The sequence below is a fragment of the Kogia breviceps genome, chromosome 12, assembly GCF_026419965.1.
Source record: "Kogia breviceps isolate mKogBre1 chromosome 12, mKogBre1 haplotype 1, whole genome shotgun sequence".
In the NCBI taxonomy this organism is placed as follows: Eukaryota; Metazoa; Chordata; class Mammalia; order Artiodactyla; family Physeteridae; genus Kogia; species Kogia breviceps.
The window spans coordinates 25,221,047-25,233,519 of NC_081321.1; the positions used below are offsets into that span (position 1 = coordinate 25,221,047).

The following is a 12,473-nucleotide window of genomic DNA, read 5'->3' on the forward strand; positions in this document are numbered from 1 at the left end:
GAACACAGGTACCAGTCCTCTTCCCGAGGAAACCTACACAACCCAGTGAACCGACTTTATCCACTGGGGGCAGACACCAAAAGCAACGGGAACTACGAACCTGCAGCCTATGAAAAGAAGACCCCAAACACAGTAAGTTAAGCAAAATGAGAAGACAGAGAAATATGCAGCAGATGAAGGAACAAGGTAAAAACTCACTAGACCAAACAAATGAAGAGGAAATAATCTGCCTGAAAAAGAATTCATAATAATGATAGTAAAGATGATCCAAAATCTTGGAAATAGAATGGAGGAAATACAAGAAACGTTTAACAAGGACCTAGGAGAACTAAAGAGCAAACAAACAATGATGAACAACACAATAAATGAAATTACAAACTCTCTAGAAGGAATCAATAGCACAATAACTGAGGCAGAAGAACAGATAAGTGACCTGGAAGATAAAATAGTGCAAATAACTACTGCAGAGCAGAATAAAGAAAAAAGAATGAAAAGAACTGAGGACCGTCTCAGAGACCTCTGGGACAACATTAAATGCACCAACGTTCGAATTATAGGGGTCCCAGACGAAGAAGAGAAAAAGAAAGGGACTGAGAAAATATTTGAAGACATTATAGTTGAAAACTTGCCTAATATGGGAAAGGAAATAGTCAAGTCCAGGAAGCACAGAGAGTCCCATACAGGATAAATCCAAGGAGAAACATGCCGAGACACATATTAATGAAACTATCAAAAATTAAAAACAAAGAAAAAAATTAAAAGCAGCAAGGGAAAAGCAACAAATGACATACAAGGGAATCCCCATGAGGTTAACAGCTGATCTTTCAGCAGAAACTCTGCAAGCCACATGGGAGTGGCGGGACATATTTAAAGTAATGAAAGGGAAAATCCTACAACCAAGATTACTCTACCCAGCAAGGATCTCATTCAGATTCGACGGAGAAATTAAAGCCTTTACAGATAAGCAAAAGCTAAGAGAATTCAGTACCACCAAACCAGCTTTACAACAAATGCTAAAGGAACTTCTCTAGGCAGGAAACACAAGAGAAGGAAAAGACCTACAATAACAAACCCAAAACAATTAAGAAAATGGTAATAGGAACATACATATCGATAATTACCTTAAATGTAAATGGATTAAATGTTCCAATCGAAAGACATAAACTGGCTAAATAGATATGAAAACAAGACCTATATATATATATATATGCTGTCTACAAGAGACATACTTCAGACCTAGGGACACATACAGACTGAAAGTGAGGGGATGGAAAAACATATTCTGTGCAAATGGAAATCAAAAGAAAGCTGGAGTAGCAATTCTCATATCAGACACAATAGACTTTAAAATAAAGACTATTACAAGAGACAAAGAAGGACACTACATAATGATCAAGGGATCAATCCAAGAAGAAGATATGACAATTGTAAATATTTATGCATCCAACATAGGAGCACCTCAGTACATAAGGCAAATTGCTAATACACATAGAAGGGGAAATCGACAATAACACAATAATAGTAAGGGATTTAACACCCCAATTTCACTGGTGCACAGATCATCCAAAATGAAAATAATTAAGGAAACAGAGCTTTAAATGATACATTAAACAAGATGAACTTAATTGATGTTTATAGGACATTCCATCCAAAAGCAACAATACACTTTCCTTTCAAGTGCTCATGAAACATTCTCCAGGATAGATCATATCTTGGGTCACAAATGAAGCCTTGGTAAATTTAAGAAAATTGAAAATCATATCAAGTATATTTTCCAACCACAATGCTATGAGACTAGATATCAATTACAGGAAGAAAACTGATAAAAATTCAAACACATGGAGGCTAAATACTATGCTACAAAGTAACCAAGAGATCACTGAAGAAATAAAAGAGGAAATCAAAAAATACCTACAAACAAATGACAGTGAAAACACGATGGCCAAAAACCTGTGGGATGCAGCAAAAGCAGTTCCAAGAGGGAAGTGTATAGTAATACAACTCTACCTCAAGAAACAAGAAGAATCTCAAATAAACAACCTAACCTTACACCTAAAGCAATTAGAGAAAGAAGAACAAAAAACTCCCAAAGTTAGCAGAAGGAAAGAAATCATAAAGATCAGATCAGAAATAAATGAAAAAGCAATGAAGGAAACAATAGCAAAGATCAAGAAAACTAAAAGCTGGTTCTTTGAGAGGGTAAACAAAAATGATAAACCACTTAGCCAGACTCATCAAAAAAAGGGAGAAACTCAAATCAACAGAAATAGAAATGTAAAAGAAGTAACAACTGACACTGCAGAAATACAAAGGATCATGAGAGATTACTACAGGGAACTATGTGACAATAAAATGGACAACCTGGAAGAAATGGACAAATTCTTAGAACAGCACAGCCTTCCAAGACTGAACTAGGAAGAAATAGAAAATATAAACAGACCAATCACAAGCACTGAGATTGAGACTGTGATTAAAAATCTTCCAACAAACAAAAGCCCAGGACCAGATGGCTTCACAGGCGAATTCTATCAAACTTTTAGAGACGAGCTAACACCTATCCTTCTCAAACTCTTCCAAAATATACCAGAGGGAGGAACACTCCCAAACTCATTCTACGAGGCCACCATCACCCTGATATCAAAACCAGACAAAGATGTTACAAAAAAAGAAAACTACAGGCCCATATCACTGATGAAAATAGATGCAAAAATCCTCAACAAAATACTAGCAAACAGAATCCAACAGCACATTAAAAGGATCATGTGGGGTTTATCCCAGGAATGCAAGGATTCTTCAGTATACACAAAACAATTGATGTGATACACTACATTAACAAATTGAAGGATAAAAACCATATAATCTCATAGATGCAGAAAAAGCTTTTTACACTCATTTATGATAAAAACCCTCCAGAAACTAGGCGTAGAGGGAACTTACCTCAATATAATAAAGGCCATGTATGACAAACCCACAACCAAAATCATTCTCAATGGTGAAAAAAATGAAACCATTTCCACTAAGATCAGGAACAAGACAAAGTTGCCTACTGTCACCACTATTATGCAATGTAGTTTTGGAAGTTTTAGCCACAGCAGTCAGAGAAGAAAAAGAAATAAAAGGAATCCAAATCGGAAAAGAAGAAAAACTCACTGTTTGCAGATGACATGATACTATATATAGAGAATCCTAAAGATGCTACAGGTAAACTACTGGAACTAATCAATGAATTTGGTAAGGTAGCAGGATACAAAATTAATGCACAGAAATCTCTCACATTCCTATACACTAATGATGAAAAATCTGAAAGAGAAATTAAGGAAACACTCCCATTTACCACTGCAACAAAAAGAATAAAATGCCTAGGAATAAGCCTACCTAAGGAGAGAAAAGATCTGTATGCAGAAAACTATAAGACACTGATGAAAGAAATTAAAGATGATACAAATAGATGGAGAGATATACCATGTTCTTCTATTGGAATAATAAACGTTGTGAAAATGACTATACTACCCAGAGGAATCTACAGATTCAATGCAATCCCTATCAAACTACCAATGTCATTTTTCACAGAACCAGAACAAAAAATTTCACAATTTGTATGGAAACATAAAAGACTCCAAATAGCCAAAGCAATCTTGAGAAAGAAAAACAGAGCTGGAGGAATCAGGCTCCCTGACTTCAGAGTATACTACAAAGCTACAGTACTCAAGACATGTGGTACTGGCACCAAAACAGAAATATGGATCAGTGGAACAGAGTAGAAAGCCCAGAGATAAACCCACACACATATGATCATCTTATCTTTGATAAAGGAAGCAAGAATATACAATGGAGAAGAGAGCCTCTTCAATAAGTGGTGTTGGAAAGAATGGACAGCTACATGTAAAAGAATGAAATTAGAATACTCCCTAACACTGTATACAAAAATAAACTCAAAATGGATTAAAGACCTAAATGTAGGTCTCTACATGTAGAGGTCTCTACCTCAATAAAACTCTTAGAGGAAAACATAGGCGAAACACTCTATGACATGAATCAGAGCAAGATCCTTTTCACTCACCTCCTAGAGAAATGGAAATAAAAACAAAAATAAACAAATGCGTCCTAATGAAACTTCAGAGCTTTTGCACAGCAAAGGCAACCATAAATAAGGCGAGAAGACAACCCTCAGAATGGCAGAAAATATTTGCAAACGAAGCAACTGACAAAGGATTTATCTCCAAAATATACAAGCAGCTCAATATCAAAAGAATGAAAAACCCAACCCCAAAATGGGCAGAAGACCTAAATAAACATTTCTCCAAAGAAGATATACAGATTGCCAACAAATACATGAAAGGATGTTCAACATCACTAATCATTAGAGAAATGCAAATCAAAACTACAATGAGGTATGACATCACACTGGTCAGAATGGCTGTCATCAAAAAATCTACAAACAATAAATGCTGGAGATGGTATGGAGAAAAGGGAACCCTCTTGCACTGTTGGTGGGAATGTAAATTGATACAGTCACTATGGGGAACAGTAGGGAGGTTCCTTAAAATACTAAAAATAGAACTACGATATGACACAGCAATCCCACTACTGGGCATATACCCTGAGAAAACCATCATTCAAAAAGAGTCATGGGCTTCCCTGGTGGCACAGTGGTTGAGAGTCCGCCTGCCGATTCAGGGGACACGGGTTCGTGCCCCAGTCCAGGAAGATCCCACATGCCGCGGAGCAGCTGGGCCTGTGAGCCATGGCCGCTGAGCCTGCGTGTCCGGAGCCTGTGCTCCACAAAGGGAGAGGCCACAATGGTTAGAGGCCCATGTACTGCAAAAAAAAAAAAAGAGAGAGAGAGAGAGATATGTACCACAGTGTTCATTACAGCACTATTTACAATAGCCAGTACATGGAAGCAGCCTAAGTGTCCATCGAGAGATGGATGGATAAAGAAGATGTGGCACATATATACAATGGAATATTACTCAGCCATAAAAATAAACAAAATTGAGTTATTTGTAGTGAGGTGGATGGACCTAGAGTCTGTCATACAGAGTGAAGTAAGTCAGAAAGAGAAAAAGAAATACCGTATGCTAACCCATATATATGGAATCTTAAAAAAAAAAATGGTTCTGAAGAACCTAGGGGCAGGACAGGAATAATGACGCAGAGGTAAAGAATGGACTTGAGGACACGGGGAGGGAGAAGGGTAAGCTGGGACGAAGTGAGAGAGTGGCATGGACATATATACACTAGCAAATGTAAAATAGATAGCTAGTGGGAAGCAGCCGCAGAGCACAGGGAGATCAGCTCGGTGCTTTGTGACCACCTAGAGGGGTGGGATAGGGAGGGTGGGAGGGAGATGCAAGAGGGAGAGGATTTGGGGATATATGTTTTCGTGTAGCTGATTCACTTTGGTATACAGCAGCAACTAAAACAACAATGTTAAGCAATTATACTCTAATAAAGATGTTAAAAAAAAAAAAAGGAAAAGGTATTTGTTTGGAAACCAAACCTGAGATTACAATTTAAACATTGCTATGAAAATTCAGGAAGCACAGAATTTGTGCATTTTTATGACAGGGAAACATTCTACTTTTTTTGGTACTGAAATTTGCCAAGGCTAAGTGGTCTTTGGAATCAAATTTAAATAGTTTTCCTGTCACAGTGAATTTTAAACACTGGTGGAGTTCCTGTCGGACATAAAGGACAATTCAGGTTTCTTATCTTTCTTTGACTCCTTTTCTACATGTTCTAATTGTCTATTCTTTTTAGATTAAAATCTATTCATGCCTAGTATGCAAATTTATTTTATTAAGAATTAAGGTGATAAGTCCATTTCCTGATAAGCAGATGATGTTCCTGTGTCTTATCTGAATGTATAATACATAGTCCCTCATACTGTATCTTGAGTGGTCCCTGAAGTGCAGTCCCAGACCCGCAGTGTCAGCATCACCTGGGAGCTTGTGAGAAGTGCAGTTTCTGGGGTTGTATCACAGATTGGGATGTTGAATTCAACTGCCTGGGATGGGAGCAGGCAGTGTGTGTTTTAAAACGCTGTCCAGATGATCTGGTATGTGAGAACCACTGCATCTGGACACACTGAGGAGGGGTTCGGAGAGGCTACTTTCAACTGTGAGCGTGTTGTCTATAGCCCATTACTTCATTGTGATTGTAAACAATGCTCTGAAATAACATAAAACTTCTTTAGGAAATTTATGAGTAGTATTTATTCACTCTGCACTAAGATCAATGAACTATGCTAAAATGGAAAGTATTAAGTGGCACGAAAAGCATTTGAGATAATTTAAAATGATGTTTTAACATCTTAAGCCTGTGAATCTTGAATCTGTAACCTCTTTGGTCCAGAGGATGGACCCAGTTCAAGTGGAAACAAACTGTTTTCATGTTGGCTTTTTTAGAGCATTACTAATCATTAAGGAATTAGTTTATAAACTGTCCTATTCCCAAATGTATTTCTAGTGCATTTGTTGCTTCCATGGGCCTCCGTTGTTGTTTATTTTCTCTCCATCCTCATAAAGTTGGTCTCACAGCAGCCCTCCTCTGGGGAGGTGTGGCATATTATGCATGAGGTTGTCTTTGAGCAGTTAGGGTCTAAGAAGGTCCTGAAGTAAGCAGTGCACCATCAGAGCTCCCGGCTAACCTGTGGGTCTCCAAGCTGTGAGAGGCTTTAGAGCCAGGAGTGAGATTTTATCTCATGAACTTTTAAATATTTTCTCATCAAACCAGAGTAGACTAATTATCAGTATGTGTGAAATCATGTCCACTGATCAAGGTAAGTAGTTTCATTTTCTGGTATATCTTTCTCATTTTTGTTTTGTTTTTTTCACCCGGTTTCTGTGGGTCAATTTATAACAACATGCTGAGGGACATGAAAGTTGCAGAGTTTGGTTTTAAGAATAAGGTTCCCATTATTTTTCAACTCTAATGTTAAAATATGTAGTGTGTTCATGGTTTCTGCCTCTTCCAGGAGGCTGTTTCTGGGTTTAGCGAAATACAAATTTAATAGTTCTGATTCTCTGACTCATTCTTAATAACATTAGAAGTTTGAAAAGTTAGTCCCTGACGGGAGAATACAGACAAAGAAAGCAAAAGTTTTTTCTTCCATTTCTGGTGTGAACAAAGCTAAGAAATGTTTACCACTAATCCTTTTCTAGTACTGCTGCATGGAATACTGTTCTGTTCAAGCCAAACACACACACACATCCCCACCGTCCCAGGCTTCTTGTTTCAGCAAAGTTCAGAAGAGTGAATATTACTTGTTTTTCAATATAAGATAACATCGTAGAGACAGGCATGGATTTTTTGTTGTTCTTGGTGGTGTTAAGACACCGTTTTTTTCCTCCAATATTCTAGAGAGTGTATTAATGAGAAGTTGATTCTTTCAAAGAGGCATGAAATACTGTGTGGTAGAAATGTAATCATGTGACAGGAAATTTCTGCTAAAATTTTTTTTTTTTTAACTGAAATGGGTACATTTTGTGATGCTCTTTTCCCATTGTTCGTCCATGGATATTAACCTTCCTGAGGAATGTCTCCCTGCTGTCTACACTGTTAATTAAATAAAATGAACTGAACCTTAGAACAGGCAAGTCTTCATAGTTACCAAGATTCTCTTCCTTGTGGTGTCACTGTTTCCTTCTTTTCGCCTGGGGGGCAGCGGAGGGGGGGATGGGAGCTGCACTGAGCTTGGAAGCCCAGGGGCGGGGCCCGTCACAGTACTGCAGCTGGGAAGCTGAGGCTCCCTCCCGCAGCTAGACAGCCTTGACTGGCTCTGTTCCCAGGTGCCAGTAGTTGCTGGAGATTGAGTAGCCCAGCCCATGTCTGCCGTGGCTCCCTCCATTATCCAGGAAGAAGCCTCAGTTCCTTTGCAGGGGTTCCAAGTTCAAGGTTTGTGTGATCTCCCCAAGGTTCGTGTGTTGTGTGGTTTACCATCACACTCTAAATATGAAACTGTTTTAAAAAGCTGCAAAAGGGATGAACTCACTCTCCGTTAGTGAGTTCTCTCTTTCCCTAGAACAACTTCTGTCCCTTCTCATTCCACCTTTAAATAGTTAGGGATGATTGGAGAGAAGTAGTATTGCTTCCTGAAAAGGCAGCCTCAAATGGAGGGAGAAGTGCTACTCGAATTTTCTGCTCTAATGGACACCTCCCTATAGTGAGTGGCCACCACAATGATGTAGGCTTTAGAAGTTCTTTTTACGGTTTTTAAACCGAAAAGACAGTAATGTAGCACTCCTGCCCACACTACTGGGTTATTTTTATTGCTATTAAGTTGTCCAAGAAAATTTGTAGTGTACATGTTATTTGTAAACATTTTATCTTTTTTTATGACTTGAAGAAACTTTCCTATGCTTGTAGGCAAACTCACATGAAAATTGAAGAGAAAACCGGAATGTGAGGAATGACTCAATGGGAAGTATTCTTCAGTCTTTGCAGGGATAACATGGTCTTCATTTGATACTCATCCAAACTATAGGTAAATTAAATTGTAATTCAAGATTAAGATTTAAACTTGAACAGTATCCCTTAGACACTGGAATATACCATTCATTCAAAAAATAAAAAGGCCTTTACCTAGGTGCTTATAGGCTTATCCATCCCTACCATCAGAAAGGTAGATCACCTTTCTGATCAACCCTCTGGTAGTCATCTTTACTCTCTGTGCTGTTTCTTTTTTTTTTCTTTCTTTCTTTTTTTTTTTTTTTTTTTTTTGCGGTACGCGGGCCTCTCACCGCTGCGGCCTCTCCCGTTGAGGAGCACAGGCTCCGGACGCGCAGGCTCAGCGGCCATGGCTCACGGGCCCAGCCGCTCCGCGGCATGTGGGATCTTCCCGGACCGGGGCACGAACCCGTCCGTGTCCCCTGCACTGGCAGTTGGATTCTCAACCACTGCGCCACCAGGGAATCCCTGAGCTGTTTCTTATATATAAAATAGAAAGCTAATTTTTATTGGTCTGAAATATATTTTTAAAGGTCTTCACCCTCCTTTAAATATGTTCTCAAACTTATTCCCTCCCACAGTCCCTGTTAATCCCTGTTTAGATCAGATCCTTCTAAGGGTTTTTCCTCTGCTAATTGACCCAGGGTCTGTAGTTGGTTGGTCATATATTGAAGCAGACCAAAGGAAAGTGCCTCTGATAAGAAAAATAATGTTAGTCATGGAAACTGGTCATTCTACATGATGGTTATATTAAAACTTGGACTGGAGAAAACCTCTCTTTCTCCTCGTAAAAAAAACCACTAAGCCATTGTAGCCTGGTCGTCTCCATGTCATAATATAGCAACTGTTATTTCTTATGCTCCGACCAAAAACCCTAGTCTTGCTGAATCTTTTTTCTCTTACCAGTCTGCCAATCCAATCTGTCAATCAGTTCTGCTTTGAAGGATATCAAACTGACCATGTCTTAATTCCTCCATTGCTACTACCCTGGTTCACTTCACACTCAACTTTTCCTTGGATTATTCCAGTACCTTCCTATCCACCTTTGACCTCTTGAAGTCTGTTCTCCACCCAGCAGCCTGAGTGCTCCTTTAAAAATGGAAAACAGAAATTGTCTCTCCTCTGTTCAGAACCTTGCAGTGTATTCCCATCTCTCTCAGAGGAAAAGCCTGTGTCCTCTCAGTGACGTGCAAGGCCCTGCCTGGCCTGATGCCAGCATCTGCCCTGTGAACTCTCTGGCCTCAATGTGCTCCCTGCTCATTCTAATCTGTCCACGAAGTCTGAGAGGCCAAGTTGATCCCAATTATAAAGAACTGAGACAAAGTTTTGGGGGTGGGCTGGGCATGGGTAATGAAAATGCAGCCTGTGGAGGGCTCCATAATTGATTTTGTATTACGGGGTTCTGTTGAGAGAGGAAGTAGATGGGATATGTTTCGGAGTGGGAGACCCCAAGAAATTTGGGGAATAGTTTGCATGGAGAAAATTGTGGCAAGATGAAGAGAAAATATTTAAGATATTTTGTTCTGGTCTAAGGGTATACTCCCTCCCTTTTTTGTTTTTCTTTTTTTTCCCCTCCTGTGTTTAAGACATTTAATTCTTTGAAACTCTCCTGTTATGAGGATGATAGGAAAAGAAAGGACACAGAATAAAATGTAACAACCTAGAAATGTTTCCTCTTTAACAGTTCTTGTAAAACTTGATTTGAAAGGGTAGGAAACCAGTAAAAGCAGTGACTGCATGACAGATGTCATAGTATAAGTACAAAATGCGTGTTTGGAGAACAGACAAAGAGGAGCAACTGACTGTTTATTTGACTCAAGGAAACTTCCTCAAAAAGGTGACATTGGAACTAGATTAACGTGTTTAAAGATACCCTACTGAGCTAAGGGAGCCAACATATGCAAAAACATACGGGCATGAAAACAGTATAATGTGTTACAGGAACTGCCAAGATGAGAATGTGGCTAGAGCATTAGGGGTGCATGGCTGTGAGAAGATAGATATGAAGCATTTACAGGCTTATGTCTGATGGTAAAGTGTCCTGTATGGAAATTAGAGTTTTTCCTACAGATCTTGCAGTCCCATTAAAGGATTTTAAGCAAGGGAGTAATAAGATTGGTTTCATCATTCAGTGAATAAAACAAACTTTTTCTTTGTAGGAGCAGTCATGTTAGACATAACTAAACATGAGTTATGTAATGCAGTTTTAAAATTCAGAATTAGAAAAATGGTTATATTTGATAAATTGGATTATTTTTCTTCCTAACTTCCTTCCTCTGTCAGCCAAAAAATATATATAGGAAATAAATGATAAGCTAGATCAGTATTTGTTTTTTAAGTTTTGCATGACTTGAAACAATCCCCTACACTGTTAGAAGCTAAACACAAATGCTATTGTGCTCCTGGTCTAGAAATGTAGTCAGGGGAAAAATATGAGGCCTGCTGGTCTGATTACACAGCAATGAGTAAGGAAAGCAAATATCTATGTAAGCTGTTGAATATTAAATTTTAGTAAAATGAGATTTATATTAATGTTTGTCTTAAAAGAGTATCAAAATAAAAAGGAGAGTTGGGATAGATTAGAGATTGTCACCAAGCCCTTTTTCTTCCCAGGGCTGGATGATCCCGGCCTTGGACTACAGTGATAGGATTGGTGCATTTGAAATAGTTCAGGTTGAAGGACTGGCTGGCCCTAAGATTTTCCTACTTGGTAGAGTTCATTTTATCCATTACTACCATAAAGCCAAAGTTAGGTTTGAAAAATGAATGAACAGTGTCAATAACTGCAAAACAAAGTAGGCTGAGAAGCAGAAGTCAGCCAGTAATTTTTGTGTGTGTGTGTGTGGTATGCAGACCTCTCACTGCTGTGGCCTCTCCCGCTGAGGAGCACAGGCTCCAGATGCCCAGGCTCAACGGCCATGATGGCTCACGGGCCCAGCCGCTCCGCGGCATGTGGGATCTTCCCGGACCGGGGCACGAACCCGTGTCGCCTGCATCGGCAGGCGGACTCTCAACCACTGCGCCATCAGGGAAGCCCCAGCCAGTAATTTTAAGTAGGCGATGTGAAGTAGGCAGAAGCTCATAGAACTTAAGTTTATAGAGAGCGTTAAGCTAGAATGTTTTGGCCATTGGGAACCAGGTTTAGAGAAATCAAGTTCAGAAAAATAAACCAGAAAAGCAGATACAAAATTAATGAAAATCGAGCTAGGTCAGGAAGGATTTGCTTATGAAAAGGGTGTATTTTTCCCTTTGTGAAGAGAAATAGTAGTCCATTCTTGGTTGCTGTGATTGACATTATGAAAAACAATTCTATTTGGTTTTAACAACATCTTTGTCAAACCTTATGAAACATTTTGGCCAGTTTGATTTTCTTCTTGTCTCCGGACCTACAGATAAATTTACTGTGAATAAATGGAAAATAGTTTGGCAGTGGGTAAAAGGAAGAGGAAAAGCCAAGATTCTGGTTAATTTATAAACCAGACGTCTTGAATAAATGAGTTGGCTATAGCTGTTAGGAGAAAAACTATCTTTTGCCCTTCAAGTTCATTTCTTACATCTGTTTTTATTTCTTTCAGAGTTTATAAAGTCAATACAATTTTTAATTTTATTGTTTTCAGAAGTTTCCTCTTTGAAAGCAAAGCTTGCTATACTCTCCATCAGCTAGAAATAATCTCTGTTTTGAATTCTCAAGGTTCCTAATTAGTAGCTTTTCATATAAACCAGGGGATGTCTATTTTTTTTCAGTAGTAGATTCTAAAATCAGATAATCTTTATCAACCAGATGTTGAAGAGGGCCTCACGCTCAGCATATAATTATTGGCTATGACTTAAACAGGAATCAATTGATGCTGCAACCCTAAATCATTTCTATTAAAATTTCAGAGTCTTCATGGAATCCCCATTTTATGATATAAATTCGGTGGAACTTTAGTTTAACAGCTTAAAATTATGAAATCTATTTTATATAGCTTCTACTGAAAATAACTAATTTGATCCAAGCCTGTTACCAGGATACCAGGAAT

General features: G+C 38.6%; 1 protein-coding gene across 14 annotated transcripts in view; it reads left to right on the forward strand.

The window, feature by feature from the left end:
- Positions 1-12,473, forward strand: part of FGD4 (FYVE, RhoGEF and PH domain containing 4) — a 211,744-nt gene that overhangs the window by 107,723 nt on the left and 91,548 nt on the right. Inside the window, exons 1-2 of one of the 14 annotated variants that reach the window (XM_067009040.1) lie at positions 6,568-6,784; positions 8,371-8,488. The exons of 12 other annotated variants lie outside the window; for them this stretch is intronic. The gene's annotated coding sequence lies outside the window, so the exon portion shown is untranslated. Of the gene's footprint in view, positions 1-6,567; positions 6,785-8,370; positions 8,489-12,473 lie in introns of those variants that run through there. One more of the 14 variants, XM_067009045.1, reaches the window with a different exon arrangement.